This window comes from Paroedura picta, chromosome 4 (assembly GCF_049243985.1).
Source record: "Paroedura picta isolate Pp20150507F chromosome 4, Ppicta_v3.0, whole genome shotgun sequence".
Lineage (NCBI taxonomy): Eukaryota > Metazoa > Chordata > Lepidosauria > Squamata > Gekkonidae > Paroedura > Paroedura picta.
In genome coordinates, this window is record NC_135372.1 from 134,043,223 (window position 1) to 134,055,313 (window position 12,091).

At 43.1% G+C, this 12,091-nt stretch overlaps 1 protein-coding gene across 3 annotated transcripts in view; it reads left to right on the forward strand.

Annotated features, from left to right (window-relative positions):
* Positions 1–12,091, forward strand: part of GNAS (GNAS complex locus) — a 233,298-nt gene that overhangs the window by 181,856 nt on the left and 39,351 nt on the right. The window lies entirely within an intron of this gene.

Consider the following 12,091-nt stretch of genomic DNA (forward strand, 5'->3'; position numbering starts at 1 on the left):
AGATCTGGTCTGCCAACTAGAAGAAGAGTTGCCACTTTTCTCTGCATGAAAGAGTCTCAAAGCACCTTCCAATCGCCTTCCCTTTCCTCTCCCCACAACAGATACCCTATGAGGTATGTGAGGCTTAGAGAGCCCTGATATTACCACTCAGTCAGAACAGCTCTGTCAGTACTGTGGGGAGCCTAAGGTCACCCAGCTGCCTGCATGGGGAGGAGGAGTGGGGAATCAAACTCACCAGATTAGAAATTGGCGTTCCTGACCACTACAATAAGCTGGCTTTTCTTCTGAATCTTACCCCCCCCCCTTTTAAAAGAATCATTTAGAAGGATATGCATCACTGTTGTGAATAGTTTGAGAAGAGAAGATTTGAAACACTGGTCTGAGTTTGTTTTGGTTTGTTCCGTCGACCTAAGATACTTACTTGGGTTTTGGTATGCAGTGTAATCCTTGGAGGCCACTAGCAGTTTTGCAAGTGAGGAAACTGTATTTGAAGAGAATTTTATTGTGGAATTAAAATTAAACAATCATTTGCCTTCATGTTAACTGTCAGTGGAAGAAAATATCTGTGAAAATATGTAAGTTTAAACCATTCTTCAGTATTCATAAGCCACTCTGAAGTATTCATTAGCTTGCCCTCTGTCTGTAGAGTACAAACCCTGTTGAAAAATTAGGGAACTGGTTTCTTTATAGTTAAAAAGGGTTTGTTGCTTCCTTTAAATTGTGGTCGCTAGCTGGGAAGGGGAGATATCCCTGTGTGAAATGCATCAGATCTGAGAGATTTTGTGGATCAGGGGAGGACACCTTTGGTTTGAGGAAACTAAAAGTTGTGCATAATCCAGTGTTAAACAGAAAGTTTGTGTTCTAGAATGAAGATGATAGTAGAGATCCATAGTATTAAATGTTTTGCTTAACCTCTGGTCCCATTCAGTTTTACAATGTCTGTTTTTGCTATTTGAAGTCAGTGGTTTTCAGTGTATTGCTAATCTAGTGAATTAAGGGGATTTGGCTTTGTAGAATTGGTGAGAAAACAGGGATTTTCTCTTGAAGAAGTTGGACCATCATATATTAACGGTATGATGATGCTTCAGCGAGTTGGGAAGGAGCAGAGGAAAGTCAGATTTGCAATTATATTAGGAAAAGGTTCCTAGAATATGTTTAGATGCCAATCTTACTTTCTGCTTGATAAATGGAAAGTATCTTTTAAACTTGAGATGTTTCATAATACTCTTGGCTAGGCTGATTGCCAGCAGAAATGGCACATCTTTTACGAGCATTCACAGATCTGTTCACCGGCTTGCTGGAGACTCGTGCTTTTCCCTGGAGGGTGCAGGAGACTCAGCTGCAAGCAGATTCCCTTCCCTCGAACTTGCATTTGAACTGAGACACAGTCCCCTGCTGTTTCTTACCTTCTCCTTAATCCTGTGTAGATCATAGGAGATCCCATCACTCTCCCAAGAGGATTGATGGTGACTTAAAATGCCTGTCAAGTAAGCTAGGCCAGCATTTTTGGACCCCCTGTGCTTTTAAGCAGTTGTGTTACCATTATCATAAGGGATTACGTGGCCGTGCAGAATATAACGCGACATTGGCTTTTGACATCCATGTTGAAGGAAGCATGTAAGGTCTGAAGCTAGACTGGACAACTGTTAATAAAATGATTATGATGTTGCCTTATAGCTATTCAAACCGTTGGTGCATCTGCTCTGTTGTTTGTTCATCTGGTAGTAGTTCTCCAGGAACTAAGGTGGATCAGGTCCTTCCGAACAGGTGCCAGATCCTTCAACTGGAAAAGGCAAAGATTGAAGGACCTGAACCTTCGGTATCCAAACCATGTACTGTACCTCATAATTCACTGAGTTTATGTCACAAGTTTCTGCAGTGTAACAGAAGCATTTCGTGTGCATTTTCTGCAGGGTAACAGAAGCCTTTTGTGTAGACCAGTTGGGCTGGTATGCAGGATCTGTGTGATTTTTTAATATATAACTTGCTCACTTTGTAGCAACAAGCCAAATGAGTTTGCATTGAACACTTCCTCTGTGTGTTACCTGGGACCTTGAACTTGGCGTACCTGATGTAGGAGAATGCATTTGAAGTCAGTTGATAACCCACCGTTTGCCTCCCAAGCTGACAGGAGATGGGGCCCGTGTTGGGATCAGACAAGGGTGCTGAACAGATAATATGCTGCCTTTCAGAGCAGAACCATTACAAAAGCTGGGCTCCTGTACAGTGGGATGAAAGAATACCAAGCAGCAGTTGCTGTGCAATGATAACTTGATCTTTGCATTCCCTGCTCTTGGCAGTTAAGTTTTGTTTGCTCTCATTTGCACTCCTCTGGCCTGCCAAGATGACTTAGCTGAGCCCTGACCCATGATGACCTGTCGTAACCCCTGTACTTTCAGGGTTTGGGTTTTTTTTAAGTGGACTCGGACCTTGCACCTCTCCATAAATAAGACATCTGAGAATGAACTAGGATTCAATTCCACCTTATCTTTCTCTCCCTACTTGCTTTAACAAAAATAAATCTTTGTCCTTTATAAGAATACAGAAACTAGCTTACTACAGATAGCATTGCCTGAAGACAAGGTTTAATAGCAACTTTTTCTTCACACTATAATTTAAAACATCTTAATAGTAAATTGAGAGATGGTAGTCTGGAGAAATGTCCCCAGACAAGTAGGCACTCCTTAAGGTAATCTGGAAATGTTCCCTTCTAGTAATCATCTATTCCCTTGTGGAAATTACTTGACTTGTCATGTTCTGTTCTCCAGTGGAGGACCTTAGATGTCGTACAGAAGGCTTTCTCAACCAGGGTTTCATGAAACCCTAGGGTTTTTTTGACAACCCTGGAAGGGTTTCCTGAATGGGTGGGAAATAATTAATTTTTAATATATTTTTAATGAGTTAAACATTTATCAGCAAGCAAGCATATTCTTTATTAGCGTAATAAAAGGGATAAGAGAATTAATAAAACCATTACAGACATGTAAAAATCAGAGGACGATAATAAAATTAATAGAACCGTTATAATAGCATATAAATTATGAGAGTAAACAATTATCAACTTTCAAGTTTAGCTAGACGCGTCCTAGTAGCAGCTGACAAAAAATTTGCCATCCCCTCAATCAACACAGGGTTCTGGCTGTCCATTAAAAACAGTACTTTGGCCTGGTCAGAAGACCTAGCACACCTAGTTAAGAAAGAGGATAAAAATGTGACTTTAATCCCTTCATAAAACGGACAGTATAACATGCAAGACAGATTCAATACAATTCAATTCACATGGACAAGATTTATCAGATGATATGACCATATATGGTCACGTCGACCTCCTCCCTCGTAGCCGCCTACAGCAGCCTCCATAACAGTTCCACTCTTTGCATCAGGCTGTGCTTTGTGTGCCTGCTATTTCAGAACTGTGCTCAGTCACTTGAAGTGGGGCATTTACAACAATGGCCCCCAAGGCTGTGTAGCAGTTCTCGTCCCATCCCAAAGGGTGAAGTTCCGCTGTGCTTTTGGAAGGGATCGCAAGACAGCACTGTCTTTTAGTTAGGCCATTGTATTGGTGGATTAGGTGCCTGGCATTTTATTAAGAAAATAACTCATGGCCTCACAAACGTAATGCTATTTTTTTTCCCCCTCTCCTCTCCAGAAAAATGTCATTTTCTCAGTGATTTTGCTCTTCCCTTCATTTTTCAGGGCAAAAGCTTTTCTATAGATATCCCCCTAGCTAACACTTCCTAGATTTTAACAAGGATTTGATATCTGTTTTCACACCCCCTCTGACTTCAGGAAGGGGTTGAAAGTAGCACTAGAGAGTTTATCCTCATTCCATTTCCCACAAGAGTGCCTTAGTGTGTGCTCTTGAGGTCTGCGAATTTGGGGAAGGGGTGGCATAGAAGGTTGGGAGTGCAGCTATAGCAGACTGTACTGCTTGTAGCTTGTCACTAGCGAGATGACAGCGATAGCTCGAATAAGGGGCTGGGCAGTCACAGAGGACATCTGTGATGTATGAATTTGCAGAACATTTTGTGTTGTGCTGCGGCAGATGGCTTTGTAAGAAGAGCAAGCATACAGAGGATAAGCTATTCTCCACACCAGCAGTGGTTGATAAAGGGCTAGATGGCATATGTTATTTTATTTGTTTGTTTGTTTGACTTATAAAGACACGCGGTAATGGGTTTAAACTACAAGTACAACGATATAGGCTAGATATCAGGAGAAAAATGTTCACAGTCAGAGTAGTTCAGCAGTAGAATAGGCTGTCTGAGGAGGTGGTGAGCTCCCCCTCACTGGCAGTCTTCAAGCAAAGGTTGGATACACACTTTTCTTGGATGCTTTAGGATGCTTTGGGCTGATCCTGCGTTGAGCAGGGGGTTGGACTAGATGGCCTGTATGGCCCCTTCAAACTCTATGATTCTGGGATTCTGGGATTATATACCGCCCTTCCAGCGAAGCCAGCTCAGGGTGGTGTACAACATTAAGCAGGTTTATGGATGAGGCCAGTTTCAGGGCATAGATCTGGTATCGCCCCCCCCCCCCCCCCGCTGCCCAAGGAAGACATCAGCTACTAATTCATGACATACATGGTGGCAAACAATTATTGCATTACCATCCTCGCCAGGTGGGTGCACCGCCATATTTTTACTGCCATGTTGCTATGTCGTATTATTGTGTTTTAATGGGGTTTTATTGAGGGCTTTGTATTGGAACTTGTTATGTAAACCACCATGAGTCAGATAGCTGGGTGATGTGGGCAATAAATCCAATAACAAATAAAATAATTAATAAATTGTTTCAGATGGGGAGTAAGTCCAGGGTCCATACTGCACATGTTGGATAGCGCACTTTCAATGTGCTTTTGCAGCTGGATTTTCCTTTGCAGAACAGGAAAATCTACCTTCAAAGTGCATTATCCAACGTGTGCGGAATGAGTCCAGGTAATTTCATCACCTCAAGAAGGAGCAGCTTTGCTGACTGCTCCCATGTTAGTTCCTAAATAACCTCTAGTTCACTGTGTAATTTGTTTTTACTCTTTTAACATTAAATACATTTATTAACTCATCAAAAGGTGTTATATAACTCCAAGGCCGAATGCCTCTTTAATTGGTGTCGCAATTGCTCTTCTCCTTTTTTATAAACAAGAAAGGAGTTTTGTGGCACCTTAAAGATTTAACAGATGGGTTTGCTGAATAAGAATTGAGCAAAGGCTTTGTTAAAGCAATCCATATCCTGTCCCTGATTTGGTTCCTCAATTTGAGAGGGGCTAGAGGTGAATGTAGCCAATAATAAACGCTTCTAATTTTATAACAATCATCTAGCAGTTTTTATTTGTTTGTTTTGCAGTGAGGTTGCAGGAGTTTCCCAGGCAAAAGACATTCAGAGTTGGTTTGCTATTGCCTGCCTCTTCGTAGCATAGCAACCCTGGATTTCCTTGGCTCTCTCCTACCCCAGTAGTAATCAGAGCCTGCCCTGCACGGCTTCTAAGATATGACAAGATTGGGGTCGCCTGGGCTATCCAGGTTAGACCTCTTAAATGCATTGAACTTAGAAGCTTCTGGAGGGGTGGGGGGGGCTGGATGTATGTATATATATATATATATATATATATATATATATATATATATTTTTTAATATGCCGGTTTCTTTGCATGCCTCAGTAGCTGATTGGTCAGCAGTTGTACGAGGAAGGGAGATGCATCATCATAATATTGAAGGCTTATTTTTAGGGAGGTATGCTAAACCGTTTGAAAATGGGTTTTTTGGTGACACTTTTAATAACTCTTACTGAAATAAGAAAGGTTGAGTGGGAGGACAGGTGTACAGGAGTGCTGCAGCAGGTCAGGCAGCCGCCAGAGAAGCAACAACCAGAGTTGCAGCAGGACTTCATCGAGGTTGCACCTCTGTCTTATAGCTCTTTGTGGCTCCTTAAACTGCTCATGGAGGAAAATAGCCCTCTCCAGGTGTGCTTTGTTCATGTTGGACAAGAGGGAGAGCAACATCCTGGCCTGGATTCTGGGCAAATTAAATGCATGCCCTAGATCTACCCCCTCCTCCCCCAGTTCTTTCACAAACAAAGTTAACATGGGAAGTTTTACTGAAGACAAGGACATCAGACCTGTTACTCTGGGTCAGGCCAGTGGATCCATCTAGGCCAGCATTGTGCCTCACACTCAGAAGCCGACCCTACGCCCCTAAAAAGGAAGTTTTGAAAACTATTTCTCTGCTTATTTGACCTTCATCCTTTCCAGTAAAAGCACACAACTTTACAGGTTGATTCTCCCTTTCAGGAGTTCTAATGTTCCCTTCTTCCCACTTTCCAAAGCTGAGTTTTGAAAGAGTTAGAACATGCTGGCCTAAGATATTGTCAGAACAGTTCCAGAATGGAAGTTAGTTTCTCACCTTCCCTCTGAATTCCCTCTGGCACCGAAACAGTTAAGTACCTCTGTGCATGTATCATAATAGGCCTTTGCATGTCCACTCACAATCATCCCATTGCTAATAAAAAGTGTCCTTGCAGACCCTCCCCAAGATCACTGGGTTGGGATTTTCCTTTTTAAGCATCAGTTTTAAAACCACAGCTGCTTACATGTGGCACTTTGAATATTTAGAATCACAGAATCATAGAGTTGGAAGGGGCCATACAGGCCATCTAGTCCAACCCCCTGCTCAACGCAGGATTAGCCCTAAGCATCCTAAAGCATCCTAGAAAAGTGTGTATCCAACCTTTGCTTGAAGACTGCCAGTGAGGGGGAGCTCACCACCTCCTTAGGCAGCCTATTCCACTGCTGAACTACTCTACTTGTGAAAATTTTTCCTGATACCAAGCCTATATCATTGTAGATGAAGACATTTGAAGATGAAGACATGAAACGGATCTTTAATAATTGTACAACCCCTACATCTTTCGCATACAGCTTCGTCAGAGGGGATCTACTTTCAGATATTTTTTAGTTCAGTTCCCATACATATACTTAAACCGAGTCAGTAGATAAGAATAATTCAATAAGTATTTTAATGTTAAACATAGCAGAAAAACACTTAGTGGTAACAGTATGCAAAATGCAGTTATTGAAGTCATTTTCTGCAAGCTGAATTTATTATGAGCCCTGGGTATTATAAGCCTCCCCCCCCCCATCTTGTATGTTATCTTAAAATTAAGGCCCATTTAGAATAGTTCAGTGAGATGGAAGTACATTAAGTCTATAGATTTCTGTAAGTCATTGACAAAAAAAAATGAAAACTTACTAAATGAATTAAAAATGACAAAAAAAACCCCCACAACATCATTACTTGATGGTTATATCACTCAGTGACCATGGAATTTCCCCACCACCACCATGTTTTCTGCTGGTGAAAGATGCCGGCCCCCCTTTCTGGTGGAAACAAGTTTTTGCCAATTTGCCTTTTCCATTGCAAACTCCACATAGCCCCCCCCCCTCCCCGGCCTGTTCCCAGAAATAGAGTTTCTGAGGACACACAGCTGGCTGCAGCAGGAGGGGAAAGATATGCTTCCATAAGCACCGCTCTGCTTACACTAGGTGGACTCAGTGTATATAACCTGATTTATTACGAATAAACCCAATTCATGAAACGTTTACTGATAACACAATATTACAAGAGATCAGAAAAATGTAAGAGTAGCCGTGGCAGGTCAGAACTGTGAGAATTGATCTAAATGGCCAGCTAATGTTATGATCACACCAACTTTGTGAACCCCATCTTCTTATCTTGCAGTCTGGCTGTTAGTGATAGTCATTCAAAAGGGGGCTGGATGTTTAGTTTTCACAAGACAGATTACTGCTAATTGATATCAGTCTGATTAATTTTAAAACCAACAATACTGGTCATTGTAACATGCCACAGCAGTGAGCTCTACTGGAAAGTTACGCCTTGTATACGTGCATGTTAGACCTACTCTCTAATCCAGGGATTCCCAACCAGGGATCCATGGCCTTTCCCCTCCTGACTTAATGAACTCAGCCACAAGCTCTGGCTGCTTCCATTGCGCTCCCTCCTAAGCATGAGTTCTCTCGGAGTTTCTGTGACTGGGGAGAGATGGGGCCTGCATGCCTACTCTTGGCTTAAACGGCCTCCTGTCTCTCCCCACCTCAGTCTTCCTCAAGCCTTTCTTTTAATGATGTCACTTCCAGTGACATGTCACATCCATTGGGCCTGGCTGGAAGGTGTGGCCAGCTGACATTATTTTGGGGAGTCCTCAAAGCCTGAAAAGTTACTTCAGGGGTTCCTCCACAGTCAAAAGGTTCTAACAGAACAGGAAAAAGTCTTGCCACCATGGATTCCTTCTCTACGTACCTCCCCAGCTTACGCATTCTCTGAAGGAGAATTGGAACCTGGCCAAGATGTGTTAGCAGTTCCAACAATTATTTGTCCACCAGAACCATCCTCTCCAGCTCCCTGGCAAGGTTCAGTGCCTCCACCTCCCTGGCAAAGCTCCCGCTATTATTTCCCATCTCCTGGACCCCAAGAATGGGGTGACTGGTGACAAAGAAAGGCATCTTTAGAACTGAGACAGCCCTCCACACGGAATTACAACACTGCAGGTTCGCCAGGTTAGTACCCTCCTGCAGCTTCCCCTCATCCCTTTCTGGGACATTCAGATTCTGAAGAAGAGCATAGGGCTGACTCACCTTCTGGTCCAGGTTCAGATCTACCATCTGACCTATAGTAGGAGACCCTGACCGGTGTCATCTGCTGAAGATTTAAAGCTCTGAGGGTGGCTAAATAGTTGGAATTAGAGGTGACCTCCAACAACCCAAGACCTCGAGATAAGATCTTAGGTAAACGTTTAAGCTGACTCACCAGACATAAATCGCTTTTCCTATTCTAGAGGGCTTTGATGAAATCTCCAGAGCCCTGTGGCAGAAACCAGCTAGCATAGCTGCCACATCCACAAAAGTGGAAAATCTATATCGAGTGCCACCGGAAGGTCAGTCTTATTTATTTTCCATTCTTCAGCTTTGTCCCTCATAGCCAAAGAGATGCAAGCAAAACAGCGTATAGGTAGGTGTTCATTGCCAGCTGATACGAGGGATGAGTTATTGATGCATTTAGCAGAAAAGTCTACTCTTTTGCCACCCTCAGCCTGCTCATGGAAACTACAGTGCAGTCATGGGAGGATACCAGTTATTCCTCTGCGAAAAGATGGCTACCTACAGAGAGCTTCTGCCTGAAGACAAGAAACCGCTTGCAAAACATCTCCAAGTGGAAGCATTGCACCTTTCCAAACAACAAATTAATGCAGGCAGACATTCCACTGATACCTTTTTTAGGGCTATGACTTCTGTTAACATATTGAGGTAATATGCTTGGTTCAGAAACCCTTCCTTCTGAGACCAGGCAGATGGTAAAAGACCTCCCATTCAAGGCTGAAAAAACAGTACATTCATTAGATATAAAAAAGATCTTTATTATTTTACCTAGAATGAAGGGTTTCAGGCAATCTTAGCAATATTTTTGTTTGTTACTTTGGTAGCTCAAAGGAGAGACCAGCTTTGGCAGAGACTGTTTCTGGGTAGTCAAACCTGGCTCGCCAGATTAGAAGTCCGCATTCCTAACCACTACATCAAGCTGGCTCTTACACCAGTCCATCAGCCTTCTTTCTTTAAAATTCTCTTATTTGTAAACCAGACAAGCGTAAGCTTCAGAAGCCTGAAAGTCAGGGACTTTTCCCCCCTCGTCCTCGTTTTCCCGTTTATTTGTGTTGTCTAAAGACAGTCATTCTGTCTGGGAACTCATCCTGCTAATGTTTACATTGGCAGGATAAAAGTCCCACATAGAGTATTGTCTTAGGACCCAACTATACAGTCTTGTACAGTAGACAGCTGTGCTACCTGCTAAGTTATAAAACGCGTTCACATTGCTTCTTAATGGTTTAGTTCCCCATTCCTATGCTTTTTTATTCTACAGTAATTCCTATTTTTAGCCTCTTGTGGCACAGAGTGGTAAGGCAGCAGAAATGCAGTCTGAAAGCTCTGCCCATGAGGCTGGGAGTTCGATCCCAGCAGCTGGCTCAAGGTTGACTCAGCCTTCTATCCTTCCGAGGTCGGTAAAATGAGTACCCAGCTTGCTGGGGGGTAAACGGTAATGACTGGGGAAGGGAATGGCAAACCACCCCGTATTGAGTCTGCCATGAAAACGCTAGAGGGCGTCACCCCAAGGGTCAGACATGACTCGGTGCTTGCACAGGGGATACCTTTACCTTTACTTTTTAATTCCTATTTTTAGTTCCTCTCCAAAGTAACATTGCATAGGACTGCAACTGTAGATGTTTCCTCTTAGTCCTGAAGGACTAGTTACCAGAAATGTCGTTTCACACGTAAAGTGGGACAATCCTGAGAAGGCTACTGCTTTGACAGAATTTTCACTGGTGTAACCTAGTCGGTATCTTTTGCTTTGCCACCAGATAAAGCAGCTTTCCTCAACTTTTTTGACTGTTGAGAAACCCTGGAAACATTCTTCATGCTTCAAGGTATCACAGAAGTGGTGTGATTGTGCAGAATATGGTTGGGAAGCAGAGCTGTGTATACATGGATCTGGCTAAAATGGAAAGCATCACAACCAAGCTTCATAAAATGCCCGGCTAAAGTACTGCATTCCATGATTGCAAAAGTGGAATGCAGTGAGAAATGCTTTAATATCCACCAATGTCTTCCTGCATTTGTACCGTACCTTCTCAGTGGGGGACCTAAAGCCACTCATACTGATTGTTCGCCTCTGATTCTCCATTTTATCATCACAGCAGTTTTGTTGAGTGTGTGACTGGCCCCTAAAGACTATAAGCCTCTGTGGCAGAGTAGGGGTCAGCGTTCCCTCTAAACCTGGCTTTCTCAACCAGGGTTTCGTGAAACCATGGGGTTTCTTGACGGACCAGGAAGGGTTTCCTGATTGGGTGGGAGGTTAATTAATTTTTCATGTATTATTTTAATTTGTTATATATGGTCATGTTGACCTGCTCTCACCCCAAAATAGCCAGTGGAGGGGGTGGGAAGGGGAGGGGCCCAAGGTGAGCGTGTACACAGCTCTGCTCCCCAGCTCTGCATGATTGCACCACTTCTGGGATTTCTCGAAGCCTAAAAAATGTTTCAGGAGGTTCTCAACAGTAAAAAGGTTAAGAAAGGTTGTTCTGGACCGTGCATGTCAGTGACCATTCATTAACACTGCTTTACGATGTTTTGGGCTGATCCTGCGTTGAGCAGGGGGTTGTACTAGATGGCTTCTGTGGCCCCTTCCAACTCTATGATTCTATGATTCTAACACAGGAAGCCCTGCTCAGCAGCAATCTGGAACCACACAGTCTTGTCCATATTAAGATTACAACAGTTATATTCTACTCAGGATGTGAATTGCTCTGCTCGAGGAGGGTGGATTAGAGGCAACACTGGTAGAGGTTCAAACCTGGGCCTCCCACTTCCCAGTCCACCACCCTTAATTGCTGTACACATTGGCAATCTTCAGTACTATTCTGTCCTGCTCTAGATCAGCCTTTCTCAACTTTTTTACTGTTGGGAAACCCCTGAAACATTCTTCAGGCTTCAAGATCCCTGGCCGTAAAGAGGCACGTCGGGCCTCAACAAGGGCCAGGGCCTTTTCAGTCCTGACCCCACCTGGTGGAATGAGCTCCCCGAAGAGATCAGGGCCCTGCCGGAACTTCCACAATTCCGCAGGGCCTACAAAAAGGCATTTGGTGGGGCCGACTGAGCCATAACACCTACAGGTGCCCCCAGACTGAGGGACCGAACCTACTGAGGGATTGTCAAGTTATTGTTGAAGTGCCGTTCTAATTGTTCCAGCTGATGTGTTGTTGTTATTGTTATACTGTTATGTTGATTTTGATAGTGTTCTATGTGAATGTTCAAAAATGTTTTATGTAAACTGCCCAGAAGGGCGGTATAAAAATATAAATAAATAAATGAAAGAAAGAAAGAAAGAAAGAAAGAAAGAAAGAAAGAAAGAAAGAAAGAAAGAAAGAAAGAAAGAAAGAAAGAAAGAAAGAAAGAAAGAAAGAAAGAAACCCCAACAGTGGCACAATAGTTCAGAATATGGTCAGGAAGCATAGATGGGTATATGTCCA